Source organism: Ahaetulla prasina, chromosome 3 (assembly GCF_028640845.1).
Source record: "Ahaetulla prasina isolate Xishuangbanna chromosome 3, ASM2864084v1, whole genome shotgun sequence".
NCBI lineage: Eukaryota > Metazoa > Chordata > Lepidosauria > Squamata > Colubridae > Ahaetulla > Ahaetulla prasina.
Window position 1 is genome coordinate 228,513,175 of NC_080541.1, and position 21,898 is coordinate 228,535,072.

General features: G+C 41.7%; 1 protein-coding gene across 3 annotated transcripts in view; it reads left to right on the forward strand.

Moving 5' to 3' along the window:
• The first annotated feature begins 5,941 nt into the window (after positions 1–5,941).
• TPX2 (TPX2 microtubule nucleation factor) overlaps positions 5,942–21,898 on the forward strand; it is a 50,042-nt gene continuing 34,085 nt past the window's right edge. The window contains exon 1 of one of the 3 annotated variants that reach the window (XM_058178477.1): positions 5,942–6,117. The gene's annotated coding sequence lies outside the window, so the exon portion shown is untranslated. Of the gene's footprint in view, positions 6,118–16,417; positions 16,797–21,898 lie in introns of those variants that run through there. The other 2 variants (XM_058178479.1, XM_058178478.1) reach the window with 2 other exon arrangements.

Here is a 21,898-nt window from a genome sequence, read left to right on the forward strand (position 1 = left end):
GAGGACAGGAAAAAAGTGAGGGCGGGTGTGTGTGTGTAAATAGATAGATGATAGACAGAAACTTATATAGAGAAAAGTGACAGATTACATAGTTGGAGAGAGAGATATTGTCAGATAACATACATAATAACAGAGTTGGAAGGGACCTTGGAGGTCTTCTAGTCCAACCCCCTGCCGAGGCAGGAAACCCTACACCATTTCAGACAAATAGCTATCCAACATTTTCTTAAAAATTTCCAGTGTTGGTGCATTCACAACTTCTGAAGGCAAGTTGTTCCACTTATTGATTGTTCCAACTGTCGGGAAATTTCTCCTTAGTCCTAAGTTGCTTCTTTCGTTGATTAACATAACATAACATCAGAGTTGGAAGGGACCTTGGAGGCCTTCTAGTCCAACCCCCTGCCCAGGCAGGAAACCCTACACCATCTCAGTCAGATGGTTATCCAACATTTTCTTAAAAATTTCCAGTGTTGGAGCATTCACAACTTCTGCAGGCAAGTCGTTCCACTTATTAATTGTTCTAACTGTCAGGAAATTTCTCCTTAGTTCTAAGTTGCTTCTTTCTTTGATCAGTTTCCACCCGTTGCTTCTTGTTCTACCCTCAGGTGCTTTGGAGAACAGCCCAACTCCCACTTCTCTGTGGCAGCCCCTGAGATATTGGAACACTGCTATCATGTCTCCCCTGGTCCTTCTTTTTGTTAAACTAGACATACCCAGTTCCTGCAACCGTTCTTCATATGTTTTATCCTCCAGTCCCCTAATCATCTTTGTTGCTCTTCTCTGCACTCTTTCTAGAGTCTCAACATCTTTTTTACATCGTGGCGACCAAAACTGGATGCAATATTCCAAGTGTGGCCTTACCAAGGCATTATAAAGTGGTACTAGCACTTCACGTGATCTTGATTCTATCCCTCTGTTTATGCAGCCCAGAACTGTGTTGGCTTTTTTAACAGCTGCTGCACACTGCTGGCTCATATCTAGATGATGATAGATGATTGATACTGTAGATAGATGATAGGTGATAGATGAGAGAGAGATAACAGATAGCTAGATAGATGATAGATAGACATATACAGAGAAAAGTGATAGATTACATGAAAGTGATAAATTACATAAATACATAAATTACATAAATTTATAACTATGTTATTTGAAGAAATTTATTACTTGTGCCAAAAGTACGAGGTCCATATGATCGGTAAACTGTCATGGAACTTGAAAAAAATGAGTGATCATTTGAAACCATAGTTCCCATAAATGTATTCATCAGCCAATCCTCATCATTCCTATATTTTAATGTGTAATCTTGTCCAATCTTGACTTGGCTATTGAGTTATCAGTTCTGATTTAAAGTTTTATATTGATCAAAGATTGGTTTAGGAAATTTCATCGTAAAGGGAATTTATGATTGTCATTACCATCACATGAAATATTTGAAGTAATATTTAGTAGTATTTGAAGTAATTCTTTTTTTTAAAAAAAAAAGTTCAACTGTAAATATGTCATAGCAAAATATTGCTTTACAAAGTTCACTTTGAAATCTTTCAGAAAAATGTTTTTATCTGCAGCTTTCTGAAAGGGGTAAGTGGAAAAAAGTTTAAATAAACAGTATGATTCTGAAAAAAAATCTTCAATAGAATAAACATTGCTTTCTTCAAAATTGAAAACAAAAAGATTACATAAATGGATAGATCTATACAGATGATATACTGTAGATAGATGATCGGTGAGAAATGAGAGATGAGAGAAAGAGAGAAGATAGATGATAGACAGAAACAGATATATAGAGAAAAGTGATAAATTACATAAATGCACAGATAGATCTAGACAGATGATAGATATACTATAGATAGATGATAGGTGATAGATGAGAGATAAGAGAAAGAGGATAGATAGATAGATAGATAGATAGATAGATAGATAGATAGATAGATAGATAGATAGATAGATAGGTATGGATTGAAGGACAGACAGACAGACTAGACTGCCAGCAGTTCGATCCTGACTGGCTCAAGATTGACTCAGCCTTCCATCCTTCGGAGGTGGGTAAAATGAGGACCCAGATTGTTGGGGGGCAATGTGCTGACTCTGTAAACTGCTTAGAGAGGGCTGTAAAAGCACTGTGAAGCGGTATATTTATTAAACTTAATTTAAATTTAATTTAATTTAATTTAATTTAATTTAAATTAAAATTTAATTTAATTTAATTTAATTTAATTTAATTTAAATTAAAGTTTAAATTAAGATTTAAACTTAATGTCAACCGCTTTAATCTAGATTGCAGAAAATATGACTTCTGTAACAGAATCATCAGTGCTTGGAATACTTTACCTGACTCTGTGGTCTCTTCCCATAATCCCAAAAGCTTTAACCAAAAACTTTCTACTATTGACCTCACCCCATTCCTAAGAGGACCATAAGGGGCGTGCATAAGCGCACAAACGTGCCTACCGTTCCTGTCCTATTGTTTTTTTTCTTTTCTTCTTCCTATATATGTTTATATGTTTATATACTATATAATCTTTTTGTATGATGTTGTGACAAAATAAATAAATAAAAATAATATATATATATATATAAATGCTTATACCTCCTATATTTACTCATATATGCGTTTATATACTATATAATCTTTTTGTATGATACCTACATATATTGTTGTGACAAAATAAATAAATAAATAAATAAATAAATAAATAAATAAATATATAAGTCTCAGAGCTATCATGTCAAACCTAGTCCTTCTTTTCATTAAACTAGACACACCCAATTCCTGCAACCATAAGTTCATCTTCTGTTTAAGCCTCTAGCCTCCTAATCATCTTTGTTCTCTGATTATTTATTATTTATTTATTTTATTATTATTATTATTATTATTATTATTATTATTATTATTATTATTATTATTATTATTATTATTATTATTATTAATTCCCATCACCAATCTCTTTCCACTTATGACTGTATGACTATAACTTGTTGCTGGCAATCCTTATGATTTATATTGATATATTGACCATCAATTGTGTTGTAAATGTTGTACCTTGATGAACGTATCTTTTCTTTTATGTACACTGAGACCATATGCACCAAGGCAAATTCCTTGTGTGTCCAATCACACTTGGCCAATAAAAAATTCTATTCTATTCTATTCTATTCTATTTTATTCTATTTCTAGAGTCTCAACATGCTCGAGATCCTCCTTAGTTCCAGGTTGCTTCTCTTCTTGATTAGTTTCCATCAATCGCTTGTTGTCCTGCCTTCTGGTGCTTTGGAGAAGAGGTTGACAACACCCTACCCTCCTTTTTAACTTCCTATGGACTAGCTCCTTCCTGTTACCTAGTTAGAATAATGAAATGTCTGCAAGAAAACAAGCTCAGAGAGAACAAGGACCCCACAATCCTCCTCCTCAAACCTCCCTTCCTTCTAGCACTGATGATGTTCCCTAGTTGGGTCATGAAACATCTGCAAGAAAACAAGCAAGCTCAGAGAGCACCAAGGACCCCACAGCCCCCTCCCTCCCTCCTTTCTCCCTCCTTCCTTCCTTACAAGGACCCCACATTCTCCTCCCTCTCCTTCCCCCTTTCCTCTCCTGCCTTCCTCCTCCTCAAACTCCACTCCCTTCTAGTACTGATGATGTTCCCTAGTTGGGTCATGAAACGCCTGCAAGCTCAGAGACCACCAAGGACCCCACAGTCCTCCTCCCCCGCTCCCTAAACCCTTCTCCCTTCTAGCACTGATAATGTTCCCTAGTTGGGTCATGAAATGCCTGCAAGCTCAGAGACCACCAAGGACCCCTCATTTTTTTTTTTTTTTTAGAATAGAATAGATTTTTTTTTTATTGGCCAAGTGTGATTGGAGACACAAGGAATTTGTCTTTGGTGTATATGCTCTCAGTGTACATTAAAAAAAAGACACCTTCATCAAGAATTATTAGGGACGACACTTAATGATAGTCAAAGAATATACAATAGAATAGAATAGAATAGAATTTTTATTGGCCGAGTGTGATTGGACACACAAGGGATTTGTCTTGGTGCATATGCTCTCAGTGTACATAAAAGAAAAGATACCTTCATCAAGAATCATAAGACAGCTTATGATTCATAACAATCATAAGAATTCATAAGAATCATCAAGAATCAATGATTCTTGATGATTCTTCATCAAGAATCATAAGACAGCTGAGCTTGTCCATCGAAAGATCGGCAGTTTGGCGGTTCGAATCCCTAGTGCTGCTGTGTAACGGGGTGAGCTCCCGTTACTTGTCCCAGCTTCTGCCAACCTAGCAGTTTCGAAAGCATGTAAAAAATGCAAGTAGAAAAAATAGGAACCACCTTTGGTGGGAAGGGAACAGCATTCCGTGCACCTTTGGCGTTGAATCATGCCGGCCACATGACCACGGAGACGTCTTCGGGCAGCGCTGGCTCTTCGGCATTGAAACGGAGGTGAGCACCGCCCCCTAGAGTCGGGAACGACTAGCATGTATGTGCAAGGGGAACCTTTACCTTTACGTTTTTTTATATGCTCTCAGTGTACATAAAAGAAAAGATACATTTCACAAAAAATCGGAAGGTACAATACTTAATCATAGTCATAGGCTACAAATAAGCAATCATATATAAATAGAATATAGAATAGAATAGAATAGAATAGAATTTTTTATTGGCCAAGTGTGATTTGTGTGTCCACACAAAGAATTTGTCTTTCGTGCATACGCTCTCAGTGTACATAAAAGAAAGAATAGAATAGAATAGAATAGAATAGAATAGAATAGAATAGAAGGAGAGGAGAATAGAATAGAATAGAATAGAATAGAATAGAATAGAATAGAATAGAATAGAATAGAATAGAATTTTTTATTGGCCAAGTGTGACTGGACACACAAGGAATTTGTCTTGGTGCATAAGCTCTCAGAGTACATAAAAGAAATAGAATAGAATAGAATAGAATAGAATAGAATAGAATAGAAGGAGAGGAGAATAGAATAGAATAGAATAGAATAGAATAGAATAGAATAGAATAGAATAGAATAGAATAGAATAGAATAGAATTTTTTATTGGCCAAGTGTGACTGGACACACAAGGAATTTGTCTTGGTGCATAAGCTCTGAGTACATAAAAGAAATAGAATAGAATAGAATAGAATAGAATAGAATAGAATAGAATAGAATAGAAGGAGAGGAGAATAGAATAGAATAGAATAGAATAGAATAGAATAGAATAGAATAGAATAGAATAGAATAGAATTTTTTATTGGCCAAGTGTGATTGGACACACAAGGAATTTGTCTTTGGTGCATAGGCTCTCAGTGTACATAAAAGAAAAGATATCTTCATCAAGAATCCTAAGGGACAACACTTAAGTTGCAGGAACTGGGCATGTCTAGTTTAACAAAAAGAAGGACTAGGGGAGACATGACAGCAGTCTTCCAATATCTCAGGGGCTGCCACAAAGAAGAGGGAGTCAAGCTGTTCTCCAAAGCACCTGAGGGCAGAACAAGAAGCAACGGGTGGAAACTAATCAAGGAGAGAAGCAACTTAGACCTAAGGAGAAATTTCCTGACAGTTAGAATCAGTGGAACGACTTGCCTGCAGATGTTGTGAATGCTCCAACACTGGAAATTTTTAAGAAAATGTTGGATAACCATCTGACTGAGATGGTGTAGGGTTTCCTGCCTGGGCAGGGGGTTGGACTAGAAGGCCTCCAAGGTCCCTTCCAACTCTGATGTTTTGTTATGTTATATAAATGATAAGAGAGTACAAATAAGCAATCAGGAAATTTCAAATATAATTCTCCATCCTCGGCCTCTCCCCTTTGAAACTGACCAAACCCCGCCCACCCAGCCGGCTCCACCCCCTTCTCCTCCCTCCCCCTCCCAGCAACCCCCGCAGAGCGGCGGGCGGCGCGAGGCAGGATTGAGAGGAGCGCGTCTCCCCGCCCTCTTTTCCCCCCCTCCCCGCCTCCCTCGTGCCGCCGCGTCCAATCGGCTGGCGGGAAGGCCCGGCTGGCGAGCGGCGATTGGCCGCTTTGGAAACGAGGCCGCCGTTTGAAATCATTTAACGGCGGCGGGCCGTGAGGGAACTACGAGGGTCCGTTCGGATGCCCGCTAGTGAGGTAAATCTACTTTGGGGGAGTGGGGGGGGGCTCTTCGTCTGGGGAGGGAGGGGAAGCGGGCGCGCGGTTTTCCTCGCGGTCCGCACTCCTTTTGGTGTGTGGTTTTTTTTTCCCCTTTCGCCCACCTCAACCCCTCCCCCAACAAAGTGGCGGGCAGTTCCGCGGGCCAACCGGGATTGGGGGAGGGGAGGTGTGTGAGAGAGGCGGGGGAGGGGTTTTTCCTCAGAGGTGCCTCTGCTCTCCCCGCGCGCCGGGTGGGTTGGACTACAACGCCCATCATCCAGAGGGTCGTGAGGGGAGGGGCTCCCTTTGATGTTGTGGAAAGAAAGAGGCGATATACGTTGCATAATATTGCGAAATAATATTTAGCTTTTTTATTTTTTTATTATTTTTAAATAATATTTATTGAATTTCCAAAAGCTAAAATACACAAAAACAAAAATAAAGTCAAAATTACATGACTCATAACAGCTTTCCCTACATCTCTTAACCTATTTCACTATCTATGTACAGATTCTACTTCTAAGTATCTCTATAAACCAACATTCTCATTTAAATTATCTCAGCCTCTATTCAGAATTCATGTCTCATGGCAAAAATATCCCTTGAGAATTTATGCTTACTCTCCAGCCAGGAATATATTCTATATTTGATAGTACTAAGTAATATTTAGGTTTTTTTAATGTGGTATGGTTTATTTTAGGTCTAACCATCATTGATCATCATTACAGCAATGCTGGTTATCCTGTATATTATCTAACATTGTCACAAAGAGGGGAGGTGGGGGTGGGGCTTATTGTGTTTTTCGTCTTTTTATAATGTTTTATTTTGAGGTGAGCCCCCTCTAGAGACTCACTGAAAGTGAGTGTGTGGGGGGCTATATAATAAGTATATATAAATTATATTTTACTGTGTAATCTACACATGAATATATCAATTCTCTACATAAATAAAAACAGAGATATGTCCCTGCTGCCTCTCAACCACTCTGAGCGTTGATCCAACAGAGAAATTAAAAATAGCATCGAAACAACCTAAACAGCCTTTATTTTCATTGTCCTAAACAATTAAAAATTTGCTTTCCCTGGAGTGTGTGTGGTTTTGTGTGTCTGTACACACACGCACAATTATGGCATATATTCACAAACACCTTTCTGTGTCTCTGTCTTATTTCTGTCTTCTTGTTTTTATTTTATTCCTTAAATTTAAGCAACACAAAAGAAAATATATCTCTTGCTCTTGTGTATCTTGAATCAGATGTTTTAAAGTTTCCTACTGGTTTTATTGTTATTTTTAAAATTAGAAGTAGAATTCTTTTTCTTTTCTTTTTAAATAATATTTATTGAATTTCCAAAAGTTAAAATACACAATACAAATAAAACACACACAAAGACAAAGCATCAAAATTACATTACTCATAACAGCTTTTCCTACATTGGTATATCTTATCCTATTTAACCTCTATATACAGATTCTACTTCGAAGTAGAATCTGTATATAGATTCTACTTAGAAGTAGAATCTATATACGGATTCTGTATATACAGATTCTGTATATAGATTCTACTCTTATAGCATAAAACTTAAGGGAGATTTTTGTCATGAGACTGAATTCTGAATAGAGGTTAAGATAAAGTAAATAAGAATGTTGGTTTATAGAAATATAATTCTTTTCTTTTCTTTTCTTTTCTTTTCTTTTCTTTTTAAATAATATTTATTGAATTTCCAAAAGTTAAAATACACAATACAAATAAAACACACACAAAGACAAAGCATCAAAATTACATTACTCATAACAGCTTTTCCTACATTGGTATATCTTATCCTATTTAACCTCTATATACAGATTCTACTTCTAAGTATCTCTATAAACCAACATTCTCATTTAAATTATCTCAGCCTCTATTCAGAATTCATGTCTCATGGCAAAAATATCCCTTGAGAATTTATGCTTACTCTCCAGCCAGGAATAATATTCCATATTTGATAGTACTAAGTAATATTTAGTTTTTTTTAATGTGGTATGGTTTATTTTAGGTCTAACCATCATTGATCATCATTACAGCAATGCTGGTTATCCTGTATATTATCTAACATTGTCACAAAGAGGGGAGGTGGGGGTGGGGCTTATTGTGTTTTTCGTCTTTTTATAATGTTTTATTTTGAGGTGAGCCCCCTCTAGAGACTCACTGAAAGTGAGTGTGTGGGGGGCTATATAATAAGTATATATAAATTATATTTTACTGTGTAATCTACACATGAATATATCAATTCTCTACATAAATAAAAACAGAGATATGTCCCTGCTGCCTCTCAACCACTCTGAGCGTTGATCCAACAGAGAAATTAAAAATAGCATCGAAACAACCTAAACAGCCTTTATTTTCATTGTCCTAAACAATTAAAAATTTGCTTTCCCTGGAGTGTGTGTGGTTTTGTGTGTCTGTACACACACGCACAATTATGGCATATATTCACAAACACCTTTCTGTGTCTCTGTCTTATTTCTGTCTTCTTGTTTTTATTTTATTCCTTAAATTTAAGCAACACAAAAGAAAATATATCTCTTGCTCTTGTGTATCTTGAATCAGATGTTTTAAAGTTTCCTACTGGTTTTATTGTTATTTTTAAAATTAGAAGTAGAATTCTTTTTCTTTTCTTTTTAAATAATATTTATTGAATTTCCAAAAGTTAAAATACACAATACAAATAAAACACACACAAAGACAAAGCATCAAAATTACATTACTCATAACAGCTTTTCCTACATTGGTATATCTTATCCTATTTAACCTCTATATACAGATTCTACTTCGAAGTAGAATCTGTATATAGATTCTACTTAGAAGTAGAATCTATATACGGATTCTGTATATACAGATTCTGTATATAGATTCTACTCTTATAGCATAAAACTTAAGGGAGATTTTTGTCATGAGACTGAATTCTGAATAGAGGTTAAGATAAAGTAAATAAGAATGTTGGTTTATAGAAATAGAATTCTTTATTGGACATGCAAGGAATTTGTCTCTTGTGCTTACTCTTCAGTGTAAATACAACAACGGTGATAGATCATAGTTACAATCATTAATCCTAAAGTATGAGTGATAAATCATAGATACTAATAGGAGAAGGTAGTAGAAAAGATGAGAAGGATAATAGTAATAGCCTGCTATATGGGAAAATATCTTTAGGCCTAAGACAGTGCTGTGGGAATCACTCAATTCCCACAGCAGAGTAATGGCACAGGGAAAAAACTACCTTTGTGTCTAATTGTTTTAAAATGTTTTATTTTTAATTTTTAATTACATGTTTTGAATGGTAAACTGCCCAGAGTCATTGACTGAAATTGGATGGCTTTAGAAATTAAAGAAATGAATAAATGTTATTGTGCGTATAGTATAATATTATACATGCTAACCCCAGACATCGGGTTAAATGTTAATAGATCAGGGATGCTGGACATGAGGTTTTTTTAGGGGACTCGATTTGACTTTTTTTTAATCATTGCCCATGTTTTATTTTTTGACTACCATCAAGAGTTCCACTGCTTAAGGGGGCCAGCCCATAAAGTAGATTCAGAAATTTTAAAAATATTGCATCTTTATTTCCTTCAGCACCTGCTGTTTGTTCCTGTGGAGAAAATCAGTTTTCAGATAAACGGAATCGATTTAATCTAAATCAAGTTGAAATATAAAGACCTGAGAATGTTCCCATGGTAACCCATAAATCTGTCCTCAAGGTACCAGTCTGGGATGCCTCTCCTGGGGCATTTGGCAATTCCGAATTGCCCCCTTCTTTTGATTTATTTCTTTTCATTATTTTGTTAAAAATAAATAGGCAGTAGAAGGGCTGGAAATAACTTTAGATCCATTCCTTATGGATATGTAGGTTGCATCATTTAATACGCGCGCACACCCACACCCACACCCTATTGTTTTTGTCCCTCCTGTGTAATTACACTGCATCTCTTTTGCTGGCAGGGGTGTCTCACGATCTCCAGAACTAAAGGGATATTTGCAGCTCAAGGTTGAACTGTGGGCTCCTTGGTGATCTCTGAGCTTGGTTGTTTTCTTGTAGTTGTTTCATGATCCAACTAGGTAACATCATCAGTTCTACAAAGGAGTGGAGTTTCCTGTCTTGTTTATATACAGTACGAGGGTCTTGCCCTGTCAGTGTTGGTGGGCAACCAAAGAACTCTAAACTCAGATAAATAATCAAACAACAGCCTAATCAAGAAAGCACAAGAACACTCCCAACAACACTGGTAGAGCAAGCCACTAGTATATAAACAGCAAACCCCATCCACCTTTCCAGCACTGATAATGTTACTTAGTTGGGTAATCAAATGTCTGCAAGAGAACAACCCAGCTCAGGGAGCCCTAAGGACCCCATGATAAACACCAAAACGAACCATAATTGCAGGCAGTCCTTAAGGCTGTAATGGAACCTACCATTATGATCATAACTTGTGACGACCCTAAAATTATTTTATGACCTTTCTTACATTGCAATCACTGCAATCATTAAGTGAATGTGACAATCGTTAAGCAAACCAGCAGTTTCCTATGGGCACGGTTTTGCTGAACCGGAAGTAAATGCTGGCTTTGGGTGAAGCCACTGTAAAATGCACACTGTTGAATCTGGGTAAAAAGTACAATCACCCACCCCCCACCCGCATAGGTCCGTTGGAATTTTGAATGGTTACGAAATGACTGGTCGTAAGTCGAGGACTAGCTGTATCTGCCTTGGGTCCTGGAGTTTGAATTCACCCGTTGGAAGGCTTCTTGCTGAAGATTCTGCTTCAGGGCTTCGCAAAGGTATCTGGGAAGCCTTTTGAACCAGAGATGCTGCCCTGGAGGTACCCTCAGCCTGCCAACTTTAGATAAAAGGAGCGTGGGTGGGGCCTTTGAATTCTCTGCCTCCCTTCCTAACAGGAGTAGTTGCTAGTTTTAAATAAGGTCTGGAAAAGAATATTTGTAGCTTGGGTCCTCAGGAGGTGAACTCTGGGGACCTTTTTTTTTTAAATTTGAATTTATATCCCGCCCTTCTCCGAAGACTCAGGGCGGCTTACATTGTGTAAGGCAATAGTCTCATCCATTTGTATATTATATACAAAGTCAACTTTTATTGCCTCCCCCCAACAATCTGGGTCCACATTTTACCTACCTTATAAAGGATGGAAGGCTGAGTCAACCTTGGGCCTGGTGGGACTTGAACTTGCAGTAATTGCAAGCAGCTGTGTTAATAACAGACTGCATTAGTCTGTTGAGCCACCAGAGGCCCTTTGTGCTCTCCCAACATGGCTGTTTTCTTGCAAAAGTTTCATGACCTGGTTAGGTAACGCCATCAGTGCTAGAAAGGAGTGGGATTTGCTGAGAGAAGGACTGGAGTCTAAGCTTGGGGTTTTGTTTTGTTTTTGCAGATATTCTATGACCCAACTAGGGAACATCATCAGTGCTAGAAGAGAGTAGGGCTTGGGAGGGGGAAGAGGTCTGTGGGGTCCTTGGCATTCCCTGAACTTGGTTGTTTTCTTGCAAATGCTTCATAGAATAGAATAGAATAGAATAGAATAGAATAGAATTTTATTGGCCAAGTGTGATTGGACACACAAGGAATTTGTCTTGGTGCATGTGCTCTCAGTGTACATAAAAGAAAAGATACGTTCATCAAGGTACAACATTTACAACACAATTGGGATTTTAATCTTAAATTTATTAATTTTAAATGGGGTTTTAGTAGGGTAAATTTTAATCATTGGGCTAATTTAAATAAGTTTTTTAAATCGTATTTTAAATTTGTATATTGTATTGCCGGTTTTTTATTATGCCTGTACACCGCCCTGAGTCCTTCATGACCCAGTTAGGTAGCACCATCAGTGCTAGAAGGCAGTGGGGTTTGCAGGGTGGAAGAGAATGAGAAGGGCCGGGAGGAGGAGGAGGATGGTAGGGTCATTGGGAGTCTCTCAGTCTCATGACCCAACTAGGGAACATCATCAGTGCTAGAAGGGATCAGAATTCACTGCTTCTTGGTGATTGGCCCAGAGTCAGCCAGCCGGCTTTTTGTGCTGTTCACGCCTAGGCTAAAATGAGAACTCATTGGTATCTTAAGCCTGTTTGGGAACCAAACAGTCAGCCTTAATGTGGTTGATTTATTTGTATAAATATCCTGGACTGACGACCATAATGGAGTCCAAAATTTCTGTTGCTAAGTGAGACACACTTTGTTAAGTGTGTTTCGCTCCATTTTACGACAGTTGTTAAGTGAATCACTGCCGTTGATAAATTAGTAACACGGTTAAGTGAACGTGCTTTCCCCATTGACTTTGCTTGTTGCAAAGTCGCAAAAGGGTGTGTGTGTGTGTCACGTGACCCTGGGACACCGCAGCAGCCATCACAAATGGGAGTTGCCAAACATTTGAATTTTAATCACATGACCATGGGGATGCTGCAATGGTCATAAGTGGGAAAAAGTGGGTAATTAACCCTGAATGATCACTAAGTGAACTGTTGTCAGACGAGGACTTCCTTTATGCATCATTCCAAATCAGCCCTTGAATTCTAACCACGATTTGTCAGGTTGTGCACATCTTAACTCTTCCTTTGCAGTCCATTTAGATAAAGCTGGATGCTTCATTTGTACTAACTCCACAGTGTACATATATGTAAAATAACACACTTGGATTATCTCCTCTGATTTCCTGCCGCAGCAGTAATGAGAACTGTAATGTATTTTTAAGGACCGCAAGACTTATTTTAATTTTGGGGCGTCGTTGGCTGTGAAATCTGGGACAATATCTTTAGAAATTGGCAAGAGTCTGTGACTGCTCATTTAATACCCTTATATTCTTGCTTTGCACAAAGCAGCCAAAGGCAGGGTCCTCTTTACTGAATGATTTATCTTTGCTGCAACACGGTGAGAAGGAGGAGGGAGCGGAGCTAATACAGCCTTCCTCTGAATTGCACTGCACTGCACTGCACTGATGTTGCATTGCAGAATTCAAGATCTGTATGGGCAAGGAACCATGGGCAACATAGGGCAAAATAGGAGAGGTTTAAGGGTGACCCCAGGTTTGGAAAACTGCCAAGCATGCAGAGAGCAAAATGCTTGTGCTTGGCCAGAGGTTGGAGGAAAAATGGAAATGGACTGCATGGTGCCCCATTTTCTAGCCAGTTGGTGCCACTTCTGATGCAGCTGTTTTTCCTAACCAGCTTACACAAGTGTGTATTAAAAGGGTCCTGCACTTATGTTGTGATAAATTATTTATTTGTTGTTTTTGCAAGTACCTCAAGGCAACGAACATATGTAACACCCTTTTCTCCACCTGTTTTTCCTACAACAACAGCCCTGTGAGGTGGGAGGGACTAGTCCAAAGTCACTCATCTGGTTTTCATGTGAAGGCAGAACTAGAACTCCTGGTGACTGGCCCAAGGTCACCCAGTTTCATGGTGAAGTTAGGGCTAGAACTCACCTGTTGTGGTCCGCCAGCAGCCCGAGGAGCTGGCAACGGAGTCGGACAGAGGAAGAGCTTGGGCTAGTCCTGGAGGCTGGGGAAGCCCCAGATGAGGGCTCTGCGTTGGAGGCTGAGGTGGGGCCAGGGCCATCTGGGAGTGAGGTGAGGACTCCGGAGCCTCCAGAGGCTGACAGTAGTGAGGCAGAGGAACAGGAGGAGCCTGTTCCTAATACACGCATGAGAAGAGCTGCCAGAAGGCAAGAGCAGCTCAAGCAAAGGACGTCTCAGGAGTAGGGCCAAGAGATGATTGGCCCCTCCCATAAGGCTTAAAAGACCAGCAACAGTTGCTGGAAATCAATGTTGATAGCTTTGTCTTGTTGCATTTATTTTGTATCGGTGTTTTCTGAACTTTTGCCAATAAAGACCTTTGGCAGTTTGACTAATTGGACCAAGGTTGGTGGTGATAGGACTGAGGAATTGTGTTGGGAGGAATTTGCTTTAATTTAGTTGAACTACGCTGAGAACGAAGTAATCCTCAGCTGTTCGAATAACGTTTGTTTGTTTTACACTGACTGAGTTTCCTACTACCTACTGGGGCCTGGGTCACAACATTACCGTCCTCTGCTTTCTAGCCTGGTACTTTAATGGGAATCTATACAGGTTGTCCTTGACTTGCAGCAGTTCATTTAGTGACCATTTGAAGTTACAACGGCATTGAAAAAAGTGACTTACGACCGTTTTTCACATTTAACAATCGTTGCAGCCTCCCCATGGTCACATGATTGAAACTCTTTTGGTGACTGGTTCATGTTTACGATGGTCGCAGTGTCCCCGGGATCATGTGATTGCCCCTTTTGCAACCTTCGGACAAGCCAAGTCAATTGGGGGAGCCAGATTCACTTAATGACCGTGTGACCAAGTTAATAACTGCTCTGATTCACTTAACAACAGTGGCAAGAAAAGACGTCAAATGGGGCAAAACTCATTTAACAACAGTCTTGCTCAGCAGCAGAAACTTTGGACTCAATTGTGGTCATAAATTGAGGATTTCTTGTATTGTGGACACGGGGTTAAGCATTCAGCTCGGGCCTAATTTAGTTTGGAAAGGGTCCAAGATGGCAAATGGCCTTTTTTCTCTGTGCTTATGGACCTCTGGCCTGCCTGCCTGCCTGCCTGCCCTGGCTCTGCTTACTGGCACAGCGTTATAATCAAACCACAATCCGGACATCCCTGAGTCAAAACATAAGAAGAATGAGACGAAAACATACGAAGAACAGTTGCCGGAACAGGGTATGGCTAGTTTAATGAAAAGAAGGAGTAGGGAGGGACATGATAGCAGCCTTCCAATATTTGAGGGGCTGCCACAAAGAGGAGGGGGTCCACCTATTTTCCAAAGGCAGGATAAGAAGCAAGAGATGGAAATGGAATCTCTTACAGATTTTTAGCTATACAATTTGGGATGAAGACCCTTTGAATGGGGTGGGAATAGGAATGGATTTCCAGATTGGGGGAAAAAAATGCAGACTACAGGAACCATTTGCACGACTCAGGTGACCCTGAAGACACAGATAAACCTCCAAGGGCTTCAATGACCCTCTAAAAGGCTGCAAATGACCAGCTGTCTCCAAGGAGTATAAATCCTTCCCTTCCCCACCATCCAGTCAGAGCTGAAGAAGCTCCTTGGATGAGAAGCGAAACGTCTTTGAAAAGAAAAAAACAAGAAAGTCCAGTTGCCTCCTGAAAAAGCACCTTTGGGACAACCATGACCTGGATGACTGAGAATCTCTACAATGGATGGAAACTAATCAACAGGAGAAGCAACCTAGAACTAAGGAGAAACTTCCTAACAGTGAGGACAATTAACCAGTGGAACAACTTTCCTCCAGAAGTTGTGTGAACATCACTGGAGGTTTTTAAGGAGACTGGACAGTCACTTGTCTGGAATGGTATAGTGCAGGGGTCTGCAAACTTGGCTTTTTTAAGATTTGTGGACTTCAACTCCAAGAGTTCCTGTTGTGACTGCGCCCCCCAAGCTGGGCCTCCTGCCAGAAAGTGACTTGGAAAGTGAGGGGGAAGGGCCGTCAGGACTTACCTTGGGAGCACCGGGTTCCCTGGCTCACCTCCAGGAGCCAGAGGCCAGGTGGAGGAGATAATGAGGCCTCCATCCCCTGACTCTTCCCCCCCCAGGCCACACCTCCAGACCCAGCTGATGGTAATCAGGCCTGGCTGGACCCTAGGTTTCATAGGCAGGAGAGGCGGAAACAACAGAAGCGGGTGGGGCAGGCCTAGGAAGTGCTGAGTCATGGAGCCACACCCCACAGGCTATAAAGGGAGCAAGAACTGCTGTGCTTCTTCGTAGCAGGCAAATTAACTGCTTAACTAAGAGCTGAAGTACTGTTTGTTCCTGAGTGACTCATCGGCGTCGAGGGAGATAACAGAGACACTTGGCAGACGCTTGCTAGTTTGCTGCCAGAGCTGATAGTGCCAGCTAATTAAGCCATCGCTCGGACGGAGGCAAGTGGGGACAGAACAGTTCCTCAGCCAGCAAAAAGTTTGCAGACCCGTGGTATAGGGTTTCCTGCTTGAGCAGGGGGTTGGGCTAGAAGACCTCCAAGGTTCCTTCCAGCTCTATTATTGATTGAGTCTTGCCAGCAATTGGGTATCCTTCTCAAGAGTGGCCAGCTTGCCGGTTCCCCTGGCAGTACCTGTTGATTTGGGCAGCAAAGTCACCGCACTGACTCAGATCAGGCCAGCATTCCTCCTTCAGCGTCATGCCAAGCTTAGCATCCCAAGAAAACAAGAGCTTGAGCACAGTTTTTGCAAGCCCATTTATTTTTGTACAAGGCTGATCTTGATGACTTAACAACTGTCTTGCTTCACGATAGAAATTCTGGGCTCAACTGTGGTCGTAAGTCAAGGACTACCTGTTCATCCCCCTGGTGATCCATCGTAGCTTCAAACGTTTGCTAAGTGACCGGTCGTAAATCGAGGAATTGCCTGTCCGGTCACAAAAGTCAAGATGGTAGCCACAACAATGCCTCCAAAGTTCCATCTCTGTTTTGATGCTGGTCACGCACTAAACCGCCAGGGCTTCCATCATGTCGCGTGACTTTCTGTGACTTTGCCGGATGCTCCTGCTCCCAATTTGAATCGGGGCAGATTTACGCAAACGTTGCGGTTGTTGAAGAGATGCTGGATGCAGCTGATAAGCCTCCGGAGGGTGACAGGTAAGAGGAAAATTGGGCTGTACATTACCATTAAGTCACCAAAAGAGACAGCTGCGCGCAGAGCTACTTGGCAGTGGGATTTGAAATCCTGGCTGCGGGAACTGTCGAGATGATTGATGGATTCGGTCTTGCCTGTCAGGAAGGGAACCGGGCTTGATTGAAAAGTGTTAGATTGCTAATTGAAATAACTCTGAGGGGTCCTTGGTGCTACCTGTGCTTGGTTTTTTTGTTGTAGATGTTTCCTGACCCAACTAGGTAACATCATCAGTGCTAGAAGAGAGAGGGGTTTGTGGAGTGGAGGAGAATAAGAAGGGGTGGGGAGGAGAAAGGATGAAGATGAAGAGGGAGGAGGAGGAGGGGGAGGACAGTGGGATCCTTGGTGTTCGGTGAATTTGGAAGTTGTCTTGCAGGCATTTCATTACCCAACTAGGTAACATCAGTGCTAGAAGGGAGTGGGGCTTGCGACGAGGAGGACTGGGGTCCTTGATACTCTCTGAATGTGGTTTCATTTGCCAAACTAGATAACTTCATCAGTATTTGGAAGGGAGTGGGGTTTGCTCAACAGTCAGAAGACCTGATGAAAAAACCTCTTTAATTTCACAACATGTGGACAGGCTTAACTATAGTTTCAGCTGGGAAACTGCGACCATCAAACAGCAATTTCTAGAAGCCTGCCACACTGACAAATTAGCCATCAATAGACACATAGACATAATATATAGTCAAAAGAGACAATCTAAAAGCCGAAAGGAACAAAAAGACCAAAACACCTCCCACCAGCACCCAGGTGAACATAGATTAACTCCAAGATTAATATCAGACCAACAGTTAAGAATTAATACCCCAATCAAGGCACTGTTAAACAAGGTAACAGTCAACAGCCCAACCAAAAAATCTAGATCCCCACCAACCCTGCAGGGCAAGCCACTAGAATATAAACTCAGAGCAAACCCCACTCCCTACTGGTACTGATGATGTTACCTAGTTGGGTCATGAAAAACCTGCAAGAAAACAAAACAAGATCAGGGAGCACCAGGATCACAGTGATTGTCGTCCTCTTCTTCCTCCACACCACAGACCCCACTCTCTTCCTAGCACTGATGATGTTACATAGTTTGGTAATGAAATACCTGCCAGTAAACAACCATGTTCGGAGAGCACGAAGGACCCCAGTCTCTCTTTCCCCTTCTTGTTCTCCTGTTTTCCTCTCCACCATGTCTATTCAAGTCCCAAAGATGCTTTTTTCAAGAGCCAACTGGACTTTCTGGTTTTTCCTTTGAAGACATCCCAGAAGCTTCTTCAGACATCATCCAGTCAGAGCTGAAGAAGCTTCTTGGAAGAGAAGAGAAGCATCTTAAAAAAAACACACCCAGAAAGCCCAAGTTGCCTCTTGAAAAAAGCACTTTTGGGTTCCTCTCCACAAAGTTCAAACCCCGCTCCCTTCTAGCACTGATGTTGTTGCATACTTTGGTAAAGTAATGTCTGCAAGAAAACGATCATGCTCAGAAAGGACCAAGGACCCCACAGCCCCCCTCCTCCTCCTCACACCTTGCTCCTTCTAGCTCTGATGATGTTACCTAGTTTGGGTCACGAAACGTCCGCCAGAAAACAACCAAGCTCAGAGACCACCCACAGAGCCCTCATTTCAACCCTGGGCTACAAATATTCTCTTTTATTGAAACGGCTCTTGATTAAATTGTTCCATCGTTTCTTAACCTGGGCCAGCGGCGCCAGATGCACCCTGAAAGAATTCCCTGCCTCAGAAAAAAAGGCCACCCAAAATCTTTTCCCTGGCTGCATGGTGGCAATGAAACAGAGATTTTTTTTTCAGTTATCCTTCCGTTCCTGGCCCCTGTGAGATGGGTCATCTTAGGGACTTGCCGGCCATGGTTTGCAGGAGGCTCAAAGTTTCTGCTTTTCCTTTAACGCCTATTTTTAACCTGATGTTGCTCAAAGCTTGTTGGGGAAAGGGGGGGGGTGCGAATTACAGGGCATGCAATGTCAGGGGCATTTATTTTTGGGTTGCTGGGAAGGGAGACACGGATTTGTAGCCAGGACAGGCTGGGGCGGGCAGCGAAGGAGCCTGGGAAATCCTGGCACCACTTGGATCTTTCCCTTTTGGACTAATGCCCGATTCGAGAAATGGCTCTGATGCCCCTTCAGACATACTGGAGAAAAACCTTCCCTCTTCCAAGAGCAGAAAATAGGTAGTCCTCAAGTTACGTCCACAAGCGAGCCCCAAATCCCTGTTGCCAGGTGAGATAGTTAAGCGAGTTTTGCCTCACTTTACGACCTATCTTGCCACAGTAAGTCATAAATCGACAACTTCCTCTACTGCCTTTATTTTAGAAATATTTAAGGCGACCCAACTCTCCAATGATTCTAGGTGCCATATCTTCTAAACACAGTTAAAGATCAGTTGTTAAGTGAAGCACTGCAGATGTGAAGTTAATAACTCGGTCGTTAAGCGAATCTGGCTTCCTGATTGACTTGGCCTGGCAGAGAGTCATGACGGGCCAACGGGACACTGCGACCGTCATAAATATGAGTAAGTTGTGAAGCATCTGAATTTTGATCAGTAACCATGGGGATGCTGAAATGGTCATAAGTGTGAAAATGGGCCATGAGTCACTTTTTCCAGTGCGTGACTTTGAAGGGGCACTCAGCGAATGGTCGTAAGTCAGGGACTATTTTTATTTATTGATTTATTTTAGAAACTTTATATACCCGCACATGATGACTCAAGGCGACTCCCTGCATTGTGTCCATGGTGTCTTCTAATTGCAGAGTTAGTGACTTCTCCTTTCCACTTGTTGGTGCCTTCTGTTCCAGCAGAGAGCTAAAAGAGCAAGAATTTAGCAGTTGAAACAAGCTGAAATCCAAAATAGTATGATTCATTCAAACAACACATTACGAAGTGTGTGCAAGCCAAATCTTCAGGCTGTCTAAGGTTTAAGGAATTTTCTTCCAAGCTGTTTTTTCCGCCAAGCCTACTTATTTCTCTTAAGTGTAAGAGAAACCAGGAAAAGGATTTAAACCAGCGGTCCCCAATTTTCTGGCGCTGTGGATCAGTGGCGGTGGTGGATGACAGCCGTAGCGGTGGTGGTGGGGGAGTTTTCGTGCACACAATCTAGATTCCACGTATGCGCAGATGAAGCTTCTTGCGCTCACCTGATGCTTGCATGGCTCGGTGCCCAACAGGTCTCAGAGCAAGAGTTCAGGACTCAACGATTTAGACTATTGGTAGTCCTTGATTTACAATAGTTCACTTAGTGACTGTTCAGAGACCAAAAATAGTGACTTATGACAGTTTTTACATTTACAGCTGCTACGGCATCCCCACGCGATCAAAATCCAGGCGCTTGCCAACTGACTCATATTTATGACGGTTGTAGTGTCCTGGGGTCACCTGATCCCCTTTTGCGACCGCCTGACAAGCAAAGTCAATGAGAAATTCCGTTAACGACTGTGGCTAACTGAACAACCATGGTGTTTCACTCAACAACGGTGGCAAGAAAAGTCATAAAATATGGGGCCAAACTCACTTAACCGCTGTCTCACTTAGCAGCAGAAATGATGGGCTCCATAAGGGGAGGGTCGTACCTGTATTCAATAAATGATTCGTATCGCACCTTGGCTTTTGCAATGATTTGGGAATTCTAGCGTCAGGTGGTGCTCCAGTTGCCAGCAGCCCAAGCTGGGCAGAAACGTGTCGACTTACGTCCACTCTGGAAATGACCGGGTCATGGAGGGGGATTCCTTCCATGATCTCCCAGCAGTCCACCTCCAGTTGCTTCTCTGGCTCTCCATAATGAAGCCGCCATTGTCACTCCGTCGCCAAGCGAGGGACGGCGCCCTGAAGACGTTACTTGGGAGTGGGGGGCAAACGTCTCTGAAATGTGATGCCTGCTCATCATACTTGGCAGCTCAGCTTGTTGAGCTGAGTGGGTGAGAAGAACGCCGATGACGCAGTTATTATTACAATATTTTTTTTTAAGGTAGGAGTGTTGACAGAAATGCGATCCCCTACCCAGGGGGTGAAGAACGGATCTCATTCCGGCCCGGCTGTTAACCTCCGTTCCTCTCCTTCAGCTCCGCTCTGTTTTCCCTTCCTTTGGGGCGCTTGGATTGCCAACATTTTCTTTGAGGGGGGGGGGAAGTTGGCATCTTATGGGCCAAGGCCTTGGCCCCTTTGCAGCCAAGCGATGCTCGGGGGGGGGGGTTGCTCCCCACTTGAAGTTGGCAGTTGTCCACCTTGCAGTGAGGGGAGGCTGAGGTTTAAGGATGAGAGTGGCACCTGCTAATGGCCTGGTAATACACACCTGGGCAACCTGCCCACATGTCAAAAATGCTGGTTGAGTAAAAGGAGATAAATCCCAGGTAACGCCACCCTCGGCCCCAGCTGTCTGCGGAGACCTTGCACTCAAAAGAAAAGACCTGGGTGACTTTGGGAAGCTCTCGCTGCCACCCTCTCGAGCAGCATCTGATTACATCTCCAGCTTCTGGTTTAGAAGAGCCAGATACGGGCGGTCCTCCGCTCAACGACCATTCATTTAAAGACTGTTCTATGAGCCCTCTCGTGCTGCAACCGTCATAAGTATGAGCCAGTTGCCAAGCATCTGAATTTTGATTAGGTGACCCTGGGGATGCTGCAGCGGTCATAAGTGTGAAAAAATGGTCGTAAGTGGCTTTTCAGTGCAATTGCAACTTTGAACGGGGTCCGTAAGTGAACTGTTGTAAGTTGAGGACTACCTGTATAGATAGTCTTTGACTTAAAACCATTCTTTTAAAGACTGTTTGAAGTTACAACAGCACTGGGGAAAAATCGACAGGACCGTTTCTCGCACTTCCCGAGCCGCAAATTTCAATTGCTAAGCAAGACTGGCTAAGTGAGTTTGGCCTCCCTTCTTGCCACAGTTGTTAAGCGAGTCACTGCAGTTGTTAAATAATACAGTTGTTAAGTGAATCGGGCTTCCTCGTTGACTTATCAGAAGGTCGCAAAAGGGGATCATACGACCTCAGGACATAAATATGAATCAGTGTCTGAATTTTGATTATGTGACCGTCAGGATGCCGCAGTGGTTGCAAGTGTGAAAGATGGT